At 42.3% G+C, this 18,306-nt stretch overlaps 1 pseudogene; it reads left to right on the top strand.

Moving 5' to 3' along the window:
* Window positions 1-18,074, top strand: part of LOC132153293 (ceramide kinase-like protein) — a 57,254-nt pseudogene extending 39,180 nt beyond the window's left edge.
* The last annotated feature ends 232 nt before the right edge of the window (window positions 18,075-18,306 follow it).

Here is an 18,306-nt window from a genome sequence, read left to right as displayed (position 1 = left end):
TGTCTTGACCCCAAAAAAAATCTAACAAAAGGTTTCACAGTGGTTTACAGTAGTATCAAATGTACTTAAAAACATACTAAAAGTTTACCAAAGTTTGACTCCAAGGAAAGGCCCCATTTTCAAAATGACCATTACTCGTTTGTATTCCTCCTAGACCAGAAATATTGGTGCCTGATACATATTTTGGCCATGTAATATTACTTGCAGCTTACAGCTTCAGTATCTAAAAAAATTAGAATATTTTCTCAAAAATCAATCAAAAAAAGATTTACAAAACAGAAATGTTCAAGATCTCCAAAGTAGGTTTAATTATGCACTCAATACTTGGTTGGGGCTCCTTTTGCAATTACTGCCTGTGGCACTGCAGGTCGCTTTGATAGCGGCCTTCAGCTCCTCTGTATTGTTTTTCAGAAGTTACTTATCTTCCTCTTCACATAACCCTATAGATTCTCGGTGAGGTTCAAGTCAGGTGAGTTGGCTGGCCAATCAAGTACAGTAATATCATGGCCAGCAAACTACTTGGAAGTGGCACTGTGGGTTGGTGCTAAATTCCTGCTGCAAAATTAAATCAGCATCTCCATTAAGCTTGTCAGCAGATGGAAGCATAAAGTGCTCCAGACTCCAGACCTTGATTTCCAAATGAAATGCTAAATGTACTTTCATCTGAAAAGAGGACTGTGGACCACTGAGCAACAGTCCAGTTCTTTTCCTCCTTACCCCAGGTGAAATGCTTCTGACGTTGTTTCTGGTTCAGGAGTGGCTTGGTTCTATGAATGTGACAGCTCTAGCTCTTTTCCTAAAGATGTCTGAGCGTTGTGACTCTTGATGTGCCGACTCCAGCTTCAGTCCACCCCTTGTGAAGCTCTCCCAAGTTCTTGAATCGGCTTTTCCTGACAATCTTCCCAAGGCTGAAGTCATCCCTGTTGCTTGTGCACCTTTTCCTACCACACTTTTTCCTTCCAGTCAACTTTCTATAAATACATTTTTATACAACACTCTGTGAATAGCCAGCCTTTTCAGCAATGACCTTCTGTGGCTTACCCTCCTCGTGGAGAATGTTGATGATTGTCTTGTGGACAACTGTCAAGTCAGTAGTCTTACCCATAATTGTGGTTGCATGTTCTGAACTAGCCCAGGAGGTACCCAGTATTTATACTCATAATTAATAAAACTAATCAAGCTCAAAATGGAATATTATAATTTTTTGAGATACTGAATTTCTTATTTTCCTAAGCTGTAAGTCGTAACAAACAGAATTAAAACAAAAAACTCTTGAAATATTTATGTTTGTGTGCAATTCATCTAGAATATACAAAAGTTTACTTTTTTGAATTAAATTACAAAAAATAAAGAACTTTTATTTTTTTAAGTAGTCAAGGATGAATTTTGTTTGAGCAAAATGGTATACACTTGCTGCCAACAACATTACAATGAGTCAAGCAATATCAAATGTCAACATTCTCTTCCACCATCTTCTGAATTGCTGAAAATTCTGAATTTAGTTTTGTTTCTATACCTCTATAGAGGATGCATTACATATGTATTACCTTATTCAAATTGAAATGAGTGACCATTTTAGAGGGTTCACACACAGGCCTCTGTTCGGGCTTATTCAGGGTTGTTTATGATCAAAGTTATACAACTCCAATTTAAGTTACTTTTGGGTGCAATATCTTTTACATTGAATGTAAAGTCTGTGTTTTAGCAACAAAAATAACACGTACTGAGTAGGAGTTACATGACATAGGCTAAATTGTTTACATCTCTGGTTCACCCCAAACAATGATAAAACGTACTCGGTTACTAATGTAACCTCGGTTCTCTCTAGAAGAGGGAACGAGTACTGCGTCTTAGCTAAGACGCTACGGGGAAAAGTCTCTTTTCACGATACACTGAAGCAAAAAATTATCCTTAATTTTGAATTATTGTAAAGCGCATTTGTAGCAGCACACAGCCATAGGTGAGACGGCTCGCTCGCTCATTGGCTGCTCTGTGGCAACTGCATAAGCCTATCGAGAGCAGGCTGATGCAACATCAGACCAATGAGGGCGCTCGCGCCCTCCATGCCACTTCCCGCCGAAATGGGTGGGGCCTAGCCCTATAAAGGGAGCTCGAAAAGGCTGACTCACCTGATTTATTTCATCGCCGAAGCGAACTAGAGTGAATCGTACGCACGGCAGAGAACGCAGTACTCGTTCCCTCTTCTAGAGAGAACCGAGGTTACATTAGTAACCGAGTACGTTCTCTTACGAGAGTTCTCTCGTACTGCATCTTAGCTAAGATGATACGGGAACCCAATGTAAAACGTCGTGCGTGCAGAGATCACACACCAATAAACCTGGAAGCGACGCCCAGGATTTACAGTGCACAATCACCAGAGGGACTCACAGAGAGTTCTAGAACAGGAGGGGGAAACCCTCCATCCCATATCTAGCAGTGTCCGTAGACGCGGCAATATGACATCACATATTCAAGGCAAGGCCTGACCAATGTGGGAATGTGGGTCTTACGCAATACTGCCCACATAACAGTCGGCAGCGCCTCGCGCTTGCGATCTCAGAGTTCCAATCAGGACACTGATTCAACTATACCGACAACAGCTTTGCTTGCAGAGCGGGAACCTCTAGGTTATAGAACCTGATAAATGTAGACGGCGAGGCCCATCCTGCCGCCATACATATATACTGTAAGGAAATCCCACTAGACCACGCCCACGATGAGGCGACGCCTCTTGTGGAGTGTGCTCTGACACCCAGTGGGCACTGAAGGCCCCTGGAAGTGTAAGCTAACGCTATAGCTTCAACTATCCATCTGGATAGGCTCTGTTTCGAAGCGGCCATTCCCCTGGAACGTCCACTGAACGAGACAAACAGCTGCTCAGTCTGTCTGAAGACAGCAGAGCGAGACACATAAGTTCTTAAAACCCTAACGGGGCAAAGAAGACTTGAGTCTCCATCCTCTTCTGACATCGACAGGGCAGACAGGGAAATAACCTGAGCCCGAAACGGTGTGTTGAGGGATTTCGGCACATAACCGTGCCTAGGTTTGAGTATGACTCTTGAGTCATTAGGCCCAAACTCCAAGCACGTAGGGCTCACCGAGAGCGCGTGCAGGTCACCAACACGCTTCACTGAAGAGAGAGCCAACAGGAACACTGTCTTGAATGACAGATGTTTGAGGCTAATCGTTCGGATAGGCTCGAAAGGGGAACCTTTCATGGCCTCCAAAACCATCGAGAGGTCCCATACAGGGACTGATGGAGGTCTGGGATAGCCGCCACGTAAACTTTGAGCATGGAGGGGGCTCTGCCCTTATCCAACAGCTCCTGTAGGAAGGAGAGAACCTCCGTCACCTCACAACTAAGGGGTGAACGTCCCCGAGCTGTGCACCAGCTGGAGAATACTGACCACTTCGAGGCATATAGCCGTCGAGTCGACGGAGCTCTAGCCTGAGTGATAGTATTTAGCACTCCCACTGAGAGATCAGCGGGTAACCGTTGAGCGCCCACACATGGAGGGACCACAACTCCGGTTGAGGGTGCCAAATCGAGCCCCTGGCCTGCGAGAGGAGGTCCCTCCTCAACGGCACTGGCCACGGGGCAGTGTCTGCTAACTGCATCAAATCTGGAAACCATGGTTGGTTCTTCCAAAGTGGTGCTACAAGCAGTACTGAGCATCTTGTTTCCCTCACCCGTTCTATCACCTGTGGAAGGAGGGAGACGGGGGGGAAAGCATAGAGCGGGCAGCACGGCCACCTTTGTGACAGCGCGCTTTCGTTCTTGGAAAAGAACGCGGGGCAGTGAGTGTTTTCGTGGGACGCGAAGAGGTCCACTTCCGCCCTGCCAAATCTCTCCCACAGCAGCTGGACTGTCTGTGGGTGTAGAGACCATTCGCCCGTGGGAATGTTGTTTCTAGACAGTCTGTCTGGACCCAGATTCTGTAGCCCAGGCACATGAACTGCTCTCAGCGAGCACAAGTTGCGCTGAGCCCAAACCAGGAGGCGTTCCGCCAACCTGTACAGGTTTCGGGACCTGAGACCGCCTTCAGACATGTTGTCCGAAATGGACTAAGACGTGGTGGCCCTTGATTCGGGGACAAAAGCGCATCAGCGCGTTCTCCACTGCCAGCATTTCCAGACAGTTGATATATTGGAGCTTTTCCCGTTCTGACCACAGGCCAAAGAATGGTCTGCCCTCGAGCAGCGCTTCCCATCCCGAAGTGAAGGCGTCCGTCGACACCACTTTCACTTTCGAGGAAGTCCCCAGGCTTACACCTGATTGGTACCAGTCGTTCGCTGTCCAGGGTTTCAAGGCTGTGACACATCTCTGATTGACCTTGAGGCGCAACTGACCGGATATCCACGCTCTGCGCGGTACTCGCGCTTTCAGCCAGAACTGCAAGGGGCGCATGCGGAGCAGGCCCAACTGAAGAACTTGTGATGCTGAGGCCATGAGACCTAGCATCTTCTGAAATTCTCTGAGCGAGAAGGTCGCGCCGCAGCGGAGAGAGCTCACTGCGCGCTGAATGCCCAATGCGCGCTGTGGTGACAGCCGCGCCGTCATGGAGCGTGAGTCCAGAGCTATACCCAAAAACAGTATCGTCTGACTGGGGTTCAGCGAACTCTTCGTCCAGTTGACACTGAGACCGAGTTTCTCGAGGTGATCGAGTAAAATGACCCTGTCTTCCACAAGCTCTGATCGTGATTGAGCCAGAATCAGCCAGTCGTCCAAATAGTTGGCAAATAGCACTCGCATGCCTCTGAGTCTGAGAGGAGCAAGCGCTGCGTCCATGCACCTCGTAAACGTATGAGGAGCCATGGACAAGCCGAAAGGCAGGACTGTATACTGGTATGTCTGGCCCTCGAAGGCGAATCTCAAGTATCGCCTGTGACGTGACGCTATCTGTATTTGAAAATACGCGTCCTTCAGATCTATCGACATGAACCAGTCTCCTCTGCGAATATGCGCGAGGAGTTTCCTGGTTGTAAGCATTTTGAAACTGCGTTTCACCAATCCCTTGTTCAGCTGTCTTAGATCCAGTTTGGGTCTGAAACCCCCGTCTTTATTGGGCACTAGAAAGTATCTGCTGTACAGCCCCCCTTCGCTTTGAGCTTGAGATACAGGCTCCACAGCCCCTTTGCTCAACAGTTTTGATATTTCGGCTTGAAGTAGGTGTGCTGCTTCTGTTTTGACCGTAGTTTTGACGCGCGCTAAAAAGCGCGGAAGGCGTCGAAAAAACTGTAGCGAGTAGCCTCTCTTTATAATGTCTAGCACCCAATCCGAAACCCCTGGAAGCGCTAACCATGCATCTGCATGAATGGCTAAGGGTTGGATGCGAAGCGCGCTCTGTTGGCTGGGCAACAGCAGCGCTTTGATGTGCTGTAACATGGGCGTTATGCCTGTGACATTCGAGGCGGGGAGCGCGCTGATCACAGCGGGCAGATCACAGCGGGCAGATCACTCGTCCTCGACCCCGCCACGGTGCTTAACCGAGTGAGGGAGGGCTGAGCGGGTCCCGTGGGACTCGTGCTGTCTGTGAGTAATTGTGGGCTGTAAGCGTGCACATTTACTGCTTTCGACTCGCTGTCTGCCTGGGCAGAACGAACGTGCACGGGCTTCGTTTTTACAGAAACCACATGCCGTATGTGACATAGTGTTTGTGGGCACTGAGGAGTGGGCACGTTTACTATGTAGTGCGCGCGATCGACCTGAGTCGCTTTTATGGGCGCGAGCCCTGTGTGAAGGGCTGTGCTTATATGTGGAGATGGGCACTGAGCAGTGGGCATCGTCACTACATTTATAGCACCATCGGCCGTGGCCGGGACACCAGAAATTACACTCTTTTCGGGAAATATCTGGGTAGCCGTGATAACGGCTTTTGTGTGCAGGCAAGCGGGAAACAGTACAGGCTTGCGCATTGCAGAAGACGCTGAGACAGTCACAATTCCTGGAACTGAAACAGCGGCGCGCTTGGGTGAGAGTTCGGCCACAGCGGGACTCGTACACCGGCGCTTTCCTAGGAGTACTAGGATGACTTCGGGGCTTCTGGCCTCACCGTAATCCTCTGCCGTGGTCCCCGCGGCGCGGGGCGACGGCCGGTAGAGTGAGAGCGGGGTCTCGAGCTGCGTTGCTGACGCTGTTGCGATGAAGCAGCAGGAGGCGGGGGGTGTGGTTGAGAGCTTTGCGGGGCCGGTCTAGCACGACTCGCTGCAGAACCGGAGCGCTTCGGGAGGAAGTGCTTGAATGCTTGCGACGCTTTCTGGTCCTCGACGAATCTCTCAATGAACTCGTTGACAGAAGATCCGAAGAGGCCAGCGGGAGTCAGCGGGGCGTCGAGGAACGCAGTGCGTTCAGACTCTGCCATGTCTGATAGCGTCAGCCATAGATGCCTCTCAGCCACAGTAGCGGAAGCCATAACTCGTCCCATGGCCTGTGCAGCGGACTTAGTAGCGCGAAGAGAGAGATCCGAAGCACTCCTCAAATCCGCGAGACAGATAGCCTCATGTCCCATCTCGTCCAGCTTACGGAGGAGATCACCCTGGAATATCTGCAGCGTGGCCATGGTGTGTAGTGCAGACGCAGCCTGCCCAGCAGCAGAAAAGATCCGCGCAAGCAGAGGTGACGTCATGCGGCAGGCTTTAGATGGCAACACCGCTTTCGTCCGCCGTCCAGCAGAGGGCGGGCAAAGGTGCGTCGCTATCGCCTGTTCCACCAGCGGAAGTGACTGGTAGCCTCTGTTTTTAGCATCATCCAGTGTGGAGAATGCTGGTGAAACAGACGAACGAGTTCGCGCTGAATATGGAGCTCGGTTGAGCTGGAGACGGTTCCGGAATCCGCTGGGAGCAGCGCTTTTTACGGCGCTGCAGCGCAGCGGGGAATGCAGGCTCGGAGAAAAATGCCAAGTGAGTCCTCAGAGTCACCATTGGCAACAGCTCGCAGTGAGGGCAGCCGCCGTCAGCGAGCGCGAGCGCTGCATGATCCTCACCCAGGCAGGAGACACAGATGACGTGACGGTCTCTCTTGCTGAGCGGGGCTCTGCACGAGCCGCAAGAGGGCATCTTTAAAAAGACGCAGCTCTTTTACGGGTGTGTGTCTCAGGGTGAACACACACACGAGGATATGAAAAAAGGATATAGGCGCCGGAACACGCAGCAGGAACGGCAGTGGAAGGCGGCATTGGCCAGCGGCTTCAGGAATGGCTCGTCCCGCTGAGATGCTATCTGACGACGCTTGCTTCCTCTCGTGATCCAACGATGCGTGAGCTTCGCTGAAGAGATGAAAAATCAGGTGAGTCAGCCTTTTCGAGCTCCCTTTATAGGGCTAGGCCACACCCGTTTCGGCGGGAAGTGGCATGGAGGGCGCTCATTGGTCTGATGTTGCATCAGCCTGCACTCGATAGGCTTATGCAGTTGCCGAAGAGCAGCCAATGAGCGAGCAAGCCGTCTCGCCTATGGCTGTGTGCTGCTGCAAATGCGCTTTACAATAATTCAAAATTAAGGATAATTTTTTGCTTCAGTGTATCGTGAAAAGAGACTTTTCCCCGTAGCGTCTTAGCTAAGATGCAGTACGAGAGAACTCTCGTAAGAGAACCTTACAGTATTCTCACAAAATCATGTATTCTATAAGTATTTAATTATGTCAATGCAATTTAGACAAGTCCAATGGATTTATAGACCCAGAAAACATGGGGTTAGACACCAAGATTACTTGACTAAGTCAAATAATGAAGGAGTCAGGATATTTTAAGGGATTCCTGCCCAACTTGGATACCATCTTGAAAATTACACCTTTCTAGTGGTCAAACTTTGGTAAACTTTTAGTATTTTATTAAGGACACCTAATAATACAAAAAACAGCTGAGAAACCTTTTGTTAGAATTTTTTTAGGGTTAGGTGTTTTTTTTTTCATATATGCAGCCGCCTACTGGCCAGATAACTGCATGAAAGGAAATGCCTACTCACCCGACAAGGACAAGCCTCTCTTTGCTGCTTGTCTCTGTTAGTAATCAGTACAAATATACACACCTGTTCTCCCTTCGCAAGCTGCCAGCAAGGTAAACCGCCTTAATTGGCACAAGGTGATATTAACTTAAATGAATGCCCTTTAACAAAGTCCTTATCCTGTAATGATTAACTTTACCTCACTCATTAGATGGTCAAAGCTGCTGCTGTTTTTAAATCAACAGAACAGAATTTATCCAAATAGAAAGGCTGCTTGTTTATGAAATGTGTAAGTCCACTTAAAGGAATAGTTCACCCAAAAAGCAAACGCAAATCTGTAAGCATTTTTTTCTGTATAGAAAAGAAGAGAAATACAGATGAATCTCAATGCAACTTTCGTACCACAACTTAAAATAAGACTCGTCTGCTAAGTCTTTTGAAGCATACAATAGCTCTGTGGGACAAGCAGACCAAAATTTATGTCATTATTCACTGGCACAAAATTGCACAAAGATTGCATGGCTTCAGAAGACTTGAAGACTATACAGAAGACTATAGTGCATTTTATGCTGCATTTTTAGAAATTGTATATATGTAAGACTCACGCACTATATTCCAAATCTTCTGAAGCCATACAACAACTTTATGTGACAAACAGACCAGCATTGTCATTGTTCCAAGACATGGAGTATAAAACATTTTATGTCACATTGTAGGAGCATTAAGGCAATATTAAGTCATATAAGTCATTCACTTTTGGTTCTTTTAGTGAGTTTTGGGGCTTGATCCAAGTAAACTAATAAAGAGTGTTACAATATGTTTTATTTTTATTTTTTAACCTTCTATAGGTTCTACCAATGTGGAGGCCTGTCTGTGTATGGAATAAGATGGGCAATGACTGCAACCTTGCACATCATCATATGTTTTTTATTTATTTATTTTATTTACAGCTGCTTGTACGCTAACAGTAAGGCCTCGAGGAACCACCATAACAAATATACATGATAATAATATGTAAATGTTATTCGTATTTACTTTTAAGTTCCACTGAGTTATGCGTGCAGGAGCAACGGTTTCATTTTCACACATTGGAAGTCTCTCTCTCCCTCTTTTTGGTGCATCCCAATGCTAGCGCATGCGGTGGCTCTCTGTAATCTGTTGTTTAATTAGAGTGCACAGGCTATTGTTATGGGGGCAGAAAGAAGACACCCCCCCACAGACTCTGCCTCTCTAGCTTCGGAGATCATGGTTAACAGGTCCCATGGAACAAGAGACGGTCCCAGGAGAGGTGAAGATACGTCTGTCGTCAATCACCCGTACGGTCCCGCCACAAACACTGAGTTTCTTTGATGTGGCTGTGGGCCGTCGTTGGAAGTGTTACTTCTGGCTGGCAGTGTTCGCTTTGGCTTTAGTACTGCATGTTCCTGTCTGTCTGACTTTCTGCGAGGCGTTTTTGAAGTTAGCACCAATATGTCTGGGCCATTGTGTCGACTGTGCAAGCTCTCCTGGGCTTAGTTTAACAGACAAGCGGATTTGGCTTGTGTCAGGGGATTACAAGCGCAAGCTAAGCTTGCATCCTCCCAAAAAAGAAAAAGAACAAGTACTGGCAAAAATGTAGCTTTACAGCTGAATTACGATTGGGATGAACACAATCAAAACCACACAATAGAATTAAAGAATCAGTTGTGTGCGTGAGTTAATGATTGTTGTAATTTTTCTGTTGTGATTGTTGTATCATTATTCTATGTGGATTACTGAGAAATTATTATCTGGTGATATTTTGTTTGCCAATCACAGGCTTCATTGTTGCTTTAAAGGAATAGTTCACCCAAAAATGTAAATCCTGTCATTATTTACTCACCCTCATTCTATTTAAGAACGCTGCTTTTATTTGCTTCTGGAGAAGACAAGAGGAGCATTTTAGGGTATCTTCATATAGTTATTGTCAATACAATGACAATGAGGCTTCAAATAAAAAACAACATAAAATGCAACATGAATCCAAATAAATCATGCGACAAAAGGAGATTTTTAGGGAATCTTCACATATAGTAGTTCTTTTTAATACAATGACAATTAATATGACTCATGCAATATACTCTTAAGACTAAGATATCTAAGTCATACGTTAGCTTTTTGTAAAAATTGCATTTTGAAACTGTATGCTGGTATTTATGACTAGAAGAGGAAGGAATTGTCAATTTTCTTTTTCATACAACAACTAGGCTTCAAAAATGCACAAAAATACAATAAGGGTAGTCCATATGACTCCTGCACTATATTCTGAAGACATATGATAGTTTTGTGTAAAGATAAGACTGAAATTTAAAGGGACAGTTATCGTAAAAAAGCTAACATTCTGTCATAATTTACCCTCATCTTGTTCCAGACATTTGACTTTATGTCTTATGTGGAACCCAAATATGTTGAAGAATGACAAAAACAATTAAAACATTCAAGTTTGTGTGTGTGTGTGTGTGTGTGTGTGTTTCACAGAAAAAAAAGCAGGTCAAACAGGTTTGAATGGGTGAATGTTCATTCTTAAGTGAACCCCTTTAAAGGTGCAAAACTGGATTGTGTGACAAAATCGAATGACAAACCCTCAGAACTGCTGGTGCCTAAAACTCTGCGGCCTAGTTTTGTTCTCGCTTGGCAACAGACTCGGATGATTAACTGCAATCTGACCTCCACGTGTGCTAGAATGCGTCTGATAATTATGTCCAAAGAATTGAGCCAAATAGTATTGTAACTCAGATTTTGACTAAAGGGAGGTGTGAGTTTTAGGAACGAGTGCTGAATTTCTTTTGTTCGCTGAGATTGGCACCTTCTCTATGCACCACAGTACGCTCGCCATCTCAGCAGGAACGTTGAGAAACATCCTGGTACCATCGTGATTAATTGCTCCATCAAAACATTGTGGCTCTTGGTTAGAACTGCTGAGCTAAGTGTAGGCACTCGCTCAACAAAAGACAGCTTTTCCTTAGAAGACATTCCAACATGCAGGAACTAGACTTCTTATGTTAAGAGGACTAAATAAAAAACACATTTTCCCCTTTCTTCACTAAATAAAATTTCTAGCTTTTGTTGCCGCGAGGTAAAGGAGAAACATCAGCGGCACATAAGTCACCTGACACGAATGAGAGCGTAATGCCTATTTAGGAGGGCCAACGTAGGGCTTGTTCATTTCTAATTAAGCAATATTTCCGCATGTGAATAAGGCCAACTGGCGGGATTTGGAAGGATTCAATGAATAATTCATGAGCAGTGAGGAGCGTATGCATGGGGAGACAGAAGGAGGTCAGGAATGTACCTGGCTACAGGGACTTGACTGGACCAATGGGCCACCAGATCCAGTCATTCCTGTTCACTCCGACATATGCAATGAATTAACTCAAGAGATGTCACATTGACACTTGATAGATGACTCTGTTGTTTCTAATGGACTAGAATTAAATAAGCTGATTATAGGATGCACATTAACATCTACTTAAATATATGCATATATGTACATAAATACATGCATGCACTTATTGATTGGACAATACCATTCAAAAGTGTATATATATATATATATATATATATATATATATACTTTTATTTAGCAAGGACACATTAAATAAATCAAAAGTGACACCTTTTTAATGAAGAATACATGCCATACTGCTTTTGAAATTGGTCATTTAATCATAATAGAGCTATAATCTTTGTTTGTAAAGGGTTCTTACTGCCTCTTTTGTAAAACCCTCCTGTGGCTCTAGTGTCCTTTGTTCCTAGTGGTTTGTACTCTTTTTAGGGCAGTGCCTTGGTAAACCTGGTACCTCAGTGTACTGACTGCATTACGTTGCTTGTTCTAGGTCATCATCAGCCCTTGGATGTGTGCAGCTTCAGCTCTATGGGTTGTCTGCTGAGGTTCGGCTTCTCTGCCATGAATGGTTTCGGTGGGCGGACGCTCGCACTGGCAGAGAGACACTGCTGGATGCCACCCAGCCAGCGCCACGAGTTCGCTCTCATTAAAACACTGGCAAACCCCAAGGAAGCACTCTTTCTTTCTCAGTTGTGTTGTCAGCTGTAGCTGTCTCTCATCTGGTGGGCTCCAAGGGACTGGCTGGTGCTCTATCAAATCTGGGATTCGTGTCAGAGCAGCCTGGCACAGCACACATGGGCACTGTCTCTTAGAAATCACCCTCTTCTTATCATAAAACTCTGTCTTACTTGTTTGTTCTCTCTCCCCGTGTCCCTCCCCAATTGACCAATGGTGCGCGTGAAGACCTAAAGACTGTGAACTGTCCTTTATAACCAGTCATGGAGCCGAGGATCAGATACAGTATGTTGAAGCCCATTTTTAAGGTTTTCTCGCCTTTAAGGTTTTCAGCATAATTATTTGAATGTTATTTTAAATAAACCACCCCCTGCTTAATTGGCCATTGGTAAGAAATCAAAATCCTGGAGATGCTTAAGGTCACCCAGCTAATGCTAATAACGAAGGATGCCCCACACTGAGAGGAACCCATGCAACTCCGTTATTACTAAAATGCAGATAATGGTTGTGCACTAAAACAACTCTTTTTTTTTTACATTTCTTTTACACAGAGCTGAGCGAAACGGATTGAGGAGACATTTGTGAGTACAGCTAAATTAGGAGATACTTTGAAGATACTGCACCACTAGCTTCATTGGACAGCAAATGCTCTTGGCTAATAAGTGCTTCCTATGAGAAACAAAGCGGGGTGTTTACCAGCCAAATTAAAAGAGGAATTCTCCAGTGGAATACATTCAAAATTTAGGATAGGTGTTTTTTTGTTGTTGTTGTTGTTGTTGGTGGTGTTTTTTTTTTTTGAGACTGGAGATTTATACACAATACAAATCTGAAAATGATTCAGTAAAAGAGCTTGTTATCACAAATGACTGTGGTCAATATGGTCCATCTCTATCAGCACAGAGAATAGTAAGATGTACATGTGTAAATAATGATCATACATGGTAGTTAATAATGCCTTGCAAATCATATATCATATCATCATATGTTTTTACATTAAGACATTCAAGTGCACAAGTTTTGTATACAATATATCTCCATTCTTTGATAAGTGAGCATGGATCCTGGAAGACCAGACAAGGTCTGTACCTGAATATCAGCATCATGGCTATTCCCTGCCTGTGCTCCATGGCCCCAAACACCAGGTCAGGGTTCTTCCACACCACCACAATCCCTTTATGGCCAACCATTTTTGCAGTGATCATGACAACATCCTTTTTAGGTGGTTTATATTTACTACTGTTAATAAGTTTAGGGTCTGTAAAATGTTTTTGAAAGACGTCATGCTCACCAAGACTGGATTTATTTGCTAAATAAATACACTGAAAACAGTAATATTGTGAAAGATTATTACAATTTAAAAAATATTTTCTATTTGAATATGTTTTAATGTAATTTATTAATGTAATAGAAAAGCTTAATTTTCAGCAGCCATTACTCCAGTGTCACATGATCCTTGGGAAATCATCTGATATTCTGATTTGCTGCTCAAGAACATTTCTTAATATTATTAAGAATTCTAATTTAGAATTCTAATTCTAAAAAGACAGACATTTCTGTATTTGGAATAACATAAATGGATCATGCACCAAAAGACCAGTTTTATGTATCGTGTCAAAAATAGGATAACTTTATATTTTGTGTTGACTAGAACAAGCTGTATCTGGCACCTACACAATTAAATCCATCATCTAAATATGTACATATAAACTTATATGCCCCTGAAAGAAATGCCATGACCTGCACAACAATAACTTAAAATATCCCTGTAAAAAGGCAAACAAGTTGTAATTTAATCACTTAATTTATTGCATGGCACATTTGCATGCACAAAGTCAAGCCGTTAAGAATTCATCTTTTTTTTTACAAATATTCCTTATTTGCAAAATAATCTGATTTACACATTCATTTTCCATTATAAAATCATTGGGAATATCCCCACCAGTGATGTAGCGCTATCAGTGCATCAGTTCAAGCCACCATCGCAACTTGACATAACAAGATCTGTCCCACTATGTTCAGTGAACTTGTCTATATCTCAAGTTCCTGAAAGCTTTTTAAAATGTTAATAGTGTAGGAAAGATGTAGTTTGTTGTAGTTTTTTCAATCTCGAGTCTGTGTTTAAAGCAGTGTTTATGTATTTATGTTCCAATGATCGGCCAAATCTGTCACCATTCTTTGTTCTGGGACCTCATAGTGTACAAACTAAGCACTGCCCTCAATTCTTCAGACTGTACGCCTTAAAAGCAAGTAAGATGGGCTCAGTGGATAATGTCAGTGTAGACTGTAAAACCTTGAGATCAGGTCAGTGTGTCAGCAACACGCAAGGCTAACTGAGTTTCCTGACTGTTTTGTTGCCTGTGTAGTGGGCGTTTGGTGCGTGAAGCAGGCTAGAGTAGGCCAACATAATCCTGAAGTTTGGAATCAGTGGTTGGATCAGACTCGTAAGGTCAAAGCCACCAAACTGGTCTAATCAGCACATAATTACTCTGATTAAAGGGAGTGGCTGGGGAGATTTAAGGACCGAGCATCTGTCCATGGGCCTATGAGTGCTCAACAAGCCCCTCTCCTTCCTGTCTTTACCTAGCAATACAAGTTAAGCTCAGCTTCTCATAAGCAGCATCTTTACTGGGGACAGAGTCAATGTGGTCACAGAGTTTGCATGTCAAGAAACCATTTCTTTAATTGTTATTGTTTTGTTTTTCAGTAAAAATATCAAAACATCCTATAATAACTATAGTTGGCGCTGTCCTTAAATGTGTCAACCGGATTCAATAAAACTACTTTTAATGCTACTTACCTTTACATATATATAATGGTATATTCCATCTGGACCTGTTTATACCTTGAAGCTCCTATTTACATTTTCCACTGACGTGTAGATATGGAACAGTCCAAGTGTGAGCTACAGTACATCTATTTATAGACCTGTGGTAAAACAGAAAAGAAACTGGTTTTATTATGTAAACAATTCTCATTCCCATATGAAAAAAGTGTGGGCTTGTTATAATGTTGAACTGGTTTTCTGGTAATAATGCTTGCCACAGGCTCTCCATAAACGACAGCACATATGTAATTGTTTTTATTATTCAAAAGTACCACCTAAGCACAATAAACATGGGTAACCTTTTCTGTCTACCACAGGCTGGACAATGGAAGTATGGCACTGATAGCTGTTGGAAACAACTCCAGGTCAGAGTTCATCAAGCATTTGAAGAGATACAGCAGCACAAACAACAGGGTGAGCTCACCTGCCTACTGAGGGAGCTTACTGAACTCACATCAGCCAGACATGCAGGAGATCCAGCCCACGCAAATGGAGTTAACAACCTCCCCAGCTTAAACAGAATTAGCATACTGTCAAGTCAAATTAGTCGCTGATTGTCAGCTTCCTACAAAACACTTTTCAGGCTAATACAGATTAGCCCTTTTCAGAGCCTGTCTCTTCCTTTTTCTTAAGCAATCCAATCTAGAGCTGTTTGTTAACCCACATTCTATAAATAATCTGTGTATATATAACAGGTTGAGGTGTTGACCTGCTGCTGCTACTGCTTCACTCTCGTGTGATTGTGACACGAATTAAAGCGGTGTCAATTTCAGGGTTTCTGTGCTGTACTTTATTGCCCATTTTAAAAGAGCTTGTGTGTGTTCACCTCAGAAGCCAAGTGTATTTGTCCTGTGGTTGAATCTAAAAAAAAAAAAAAAAATGTATAAACATTTTGTCTATTTTTTAAATGTGCAATAAATAAATAAATAAATAAATAAAAACATTCTTATTTCAGTACTGTGAAAAAAATTGTAAAATATTTATATGTCATGGTAGTATTTTTGAAAACAATTTAAACATGAGTTAACATTTATTTTATTAAATTAAAGAATTAAAGTCAAAAAGGGGAAAAACTCAAATATAAAATGTCATTTACTTTCAATTTAAGATACATTATGGTAATGAGAAAACGTGCTTAATTATATGCTTAAATATGATTCCATTCTCTCTCTCTCTATAGTACACACACACACACACACACACACACACACACACACACACACACACACACACACACACACATATATATATATATATATATATATATATATATATATATATATATATATATATATATATATATATATATATATATATATATATATATAAATGCTAAAAAATGCAATACATTAAAAGAGAACAATAATAAGAATCTAACAAAAAAAATCACTGAAAATAGGATTAAAAAAAACTGTAAAACTGTAAAATGAAAAACATACTTATACACAAATATACAGAATTTAGGGGCAATGCAAAAACACAATGTTTCTAAATATAGGCTCTATTTTCGTTATGCAAAATGTAATTTCTTATCATCCGGGGGTGAAACGTGCCTAGGACATGTTTTTTGTGAGATTTACAGTCAAAACTATTTGCGTGTGAACTCGTCATCCCACTAAGACACAGAACAGGAACATTCCTGCAGTTGATGCACGTTGTCTGAGCTTTACATCATGACTGCTGGGAGGATTTGGGTCAGAGCAAGTATTATTCTACAAAAATACTAGGGTTAATATGCAAAGTTTACATTTAGTAAGAAAAAAGTAATAATTGAATGGTACTTATGAATGGTATAATAATGACTGCTAAGCCATTTATCTAATTACGAATTTGATAGACATACCTGGTTATCTGAATAAAATAATATATGATATTAAGCAATGAAAGTCCAGTCCTGGCCTGTTTCTGTATCCAGGTTCACTCCAGGTCACAGAAACAGGACTGAGGTGAGCCAATGAGGATCAGCTGTTTATCACTGCCTCCTTGTGGACCTAAAGTTAACAACAGCCTCAAATATGAACAGTTCACAAACTAAACCATGCAAAACAATACAATAATGCAATGCAGTAAAAAGTACTGTAATGCATTAAGTAGAATGTGACTATATATATATATATATATTTCTGTAATTGGAAAAAAACCATTGAATGTGAGATTCTTCTTTATTCTTCTGCAGTTTGGATTCTCGTTTATTGAGACACACACTGTAAAGGCTGTGAAGCTGCGGCCACAGTCTCTGGGAAGTTGTGCTGATGATGTCTCAGAGGAGAACGAGGAGTGCGATTCAAAAACCATGCCCATCATCTCCTCTGAAGGAACATACCCCTGGAACATTGACGGAGAACTGTTTGAGGTCCCATCTGAACTCCTGATCCAGTACAATGTCAATCATAACAACTAATGGACAGCAGTAATCCATTAAATGCCTTGTATTGCAGTGATTTCACTGTTTCTGACTCACAAAAAAACAGACTCTTAACCATAGTAAAATCACTGGAATACACAACCTTTAGTGTCTTTTTTTAAGTTACAAGTACAGCAATATCATAAAAGAAAAATATGAAATGTTCTAGAAGGACAAAAGCATCCTAAAGGTATTATAAGTATTATTATACTAGCCCTAGTCAGAACTGTCCACTTTATGACACTGAATAAGTCACATATTTATTTGCAAAACAGTAGTCAAGATAGCCTCTGTATACTTGCACAAGTTGAACTTCAGATGACCTGTGTATGCAAAGAACGTGTTGTTTGAAGACACTACAAACACTATATGAGCGGCACTTGATTAAAAAAAAAAATTCAGTTCATCTTCTTGAAGCTGCAGAAAGAGTGACGGAAGAATAAACAGAACAGTGTGAGCTTCTAAGAAAAAATGGAGGGACGTGTGCGTATATCAGATAAATCCTTGTAATGTTTAAATGTCCTGACAGCTCGGTTTATTTTCCAGAGTTCACCCGCAGCTCCTCGCTCTCTTTGGAGCAGACATTTAGGAGGCGGAGGAGGCGCCGGTTAAATGCAGCTGTATCTAAACACACACAAGCACATTAAAGAGAGATGGTGCTAGATAGTATGAGAAACTGCACAATGCTTGTACAATGTACATAGAACATTTTATGACAGAGCAAAAAACATATGACACATAAAACATTCCAGTGCATAAGAATATAAATTAAACCAAAGTAAAACATTTTTTTTTTTTTTTTAATTTTTTAAGACACAAAATGAAATCATTAAAAACATAATTGACAACATCAAATTATCAAAAGTACAGATTTTGTTTACGCCATTCCCTGAACAGTGGATACTTTTTTTTTGGACTATCTTTTATATTAAAAGCACTGACAAGCACCCATGTGGTTTCCAAAAATCTAAAGATTATATCCAACATTTTTAGCATATGTTCTTTGATTCATACACCAACACACTCTTATGAGCAGGCCCAAGCAAAACCAGCTTTTCCACATTTTATGCCCTGATTTTGTGAATAACGGATTTTGTAAAA

This window comes from Carassius carassius, chromosome 11, assembly GCF_963082965.1.
Source record: "Carassius carassius chromosome 11, fCarCar2.1, whole genome shotgun sequence".
In the NCBI taxonomy this organism is placed as follows: Eukaryota; Metazoa; Chordata; class Actinopteri; order Cypriniformes; family Cyprinidae; genus Carassius; species Carassius carassius.
This window is presented reverse-complemented; position numbering and strand designations above follow the sequence as displayed.